We start from the raw sequence: 2,391 nt of genomic DNA on the forward strand, positions 1-2,391 counted from the left end.
CAAGCCTACTATGGAGGGCGATTGCCAGGCCCTTCTTGGCTTATTCCCGCTACCTACGACTATGCAGCTAACGGCTTTTTGCCTTTAAAGACAATGAAGGAGAACAAGCATCTCGCAAAGATGGCGTACAAGATGTGCGAGAAAGAGAACTCTCTTACGAAGGAACAGACAATGTGGCTAGTAGTGATGGAAAGCCTTATCTATTGTAGCGTAAAAGAGTATACTGGTATTACTCTCGAAGCTATCCTGCTCCTCCTCCTCTAAGAAGACGAACTCTGCCTCTCGATTTCTGGTCTCGAGGAACTGGTTGAGAAGGACAAGAGACTGGCTACCCTTGTTAAAGTTTAAGACTAAGAAGCGGAAGCGATGGGTAAATAGCAAGCGACGCCTGAACCAGGGTTTCGATAGGTTGGCTCGGATGTGGCAGAATGTCGGCATATCCTATTGGCTATACCCTTGTTATAGCGTAACACTATGATTGAGTACAGGAAATTCTCTTTCTTTTTCCCCTTTCTACTCCTACTTCTTTAAGATACCTCTGGACTTTTACGCTATTGTCGTCTATCTACTATGTTTTCGTCCTCCTTCTCGTCCTCCCCAGGAGTAGGAAGCTCCCGGCTCGAATCCTCCTCCTAGCCCGATACCTCTTCCGGGACCCCTACGCGATCGAGCGCACGGCTACGCCAGCGCTATAGGACGACACTCAACGCGCCATCGAGTCTAACACTAGGTCGACGCCGACGACAACCTGACGTTAGGCGGCGTAGAACGAGACGGCCGAGTCCAGTAGAAGAGGAACTAGATAGTTCCCTTATTCTCCCTATCGAGCCTGATTATGTAGGAGAGTGGGATATCAAGTCAAATTGCTGGCTATAGAGGCTTAGGTATAAGGACAACTTTGAGCGTTGGTACGAGGTACGGTAGTGGAATTATACCGGAAAGCGCCTTAAAAAGCGGAACGGTCGTGCTATGTTCGATCGGTCCCTAATTACCTAGGGGAGTGAGTCTCGGACATCTTGGGTATAGGATTTCCTAGAGGAGGGAATGCTTCAAGAAGATGCGACGCCTAAAGTCGTATACAGATGCTGTGACGCTGTACTAAAACACCTAGTACTAAATACTAGTACAATATCTGTCGAGAAGCATCTCGACTCCTCGAACTGCTAGGAGAAACAAGATGAGCGAGGGTTTACAAAGGAGATGTTTACGGCCGCGAAGCATCGACAGGTAAGTACTAACTAACGCCGACCATACCTGCCGACCACGTCTGCCGACTACGTCTAGCTACTTATACTAAGACGATATTTCTAGACTGTTAGCAATCCACGGTAGACAAGGGACCTAGGCTATACACTAGACGATTTCCCGCGCCTATGCTTTGAGATGATTGTCGATAACGGTCTACTATTCCAGTTCTTTGAACGACCCTCGGTGAAACAGACTTATATGGCACTACTTCCGGGACAGGTCGAGACAATTCCGTTCAAATGCGCGTCGACATACCGAAGGATGCTCGATACTAAGGTTATAGACTCCGCCGACTCCCTTAAAGCCCGTCTCGCTGGAAGATTCAAGATGGCTATCGCGTGTAATGGTTGGCAATCCAGGACTATGAAAACCTTATTCCTAACTATACGGGTCTACTGGATTGACGACCAATAGACTTGGTACGAAGGGATGCTTGGTTTCCCTCATATTACTGGCCGTTATACTGGTGATCATCTTGCGGAGATACTATTCGAGATCTTACAAGAGTTCGAGATTGAGCGGCGATTGACTGCTATTACGTGCGACAACGCCTCTAACAATAAGACGCTACACAATGCGATGTAAGGACACTTGCTATACTGTTATTACTCTCCTCTAATATTCTATAGTGTTTCAGCGATTGATACTTGTTAAGAGAGGTACGGTATAACGGTTACTAAGCCACCAACGAGCTTGGAGCAGCTACCTCTCTATCTAGGTACGGAGACTAGTCCCGAATCAGAGATAGGAGAGGAAGAGGAGGAGGCAATTGCGGAGTGTAATCGAGGTAGCCGTCCGGAGCGATTTCCCTGCTTTGCCCATACTGCTCAACTTCCCCTGAAGGCCTTTTTCGACCGCCTAGGGCTTTGTCCTACGAACGACCTTTCCGAATTCTGGGATCACGACAAGGATAGAAAGATATTATAGAGAAGAAGAGTCTAGAGCAAGCAAATCAGCCGTCCTCAAGCTGATAGTATGCCCTATCTTCTTTTGAAGGTAAGATTAGTGTCTACGCCTAATAAACTATGAACCCTTCTACCTCGAAAGTATAGTCGACTCGCGTGGTCGGCAATTATGGTCGGCAGTTCGTTACTCCAGCTAATCTTGATCTCTAGATCCGGAAGCTTTGCGTCTTTATTAACT

The sequence above is a fragment of the Sphaerulina musiva genome (genome assembly GCF_000320565.1).
Source record: "Sphaerulina musiva SO2202 unplaced genomic scaffold SEPMUscaffold_10, whole genome shotgun sequence".
NCBI lineage: Eukaryota > Fungi > Ascomycota > Dothideomycetes > Mycosphaerellales > Mycosphaerellaceae > Sphaerulina > Sphaerulina musiva.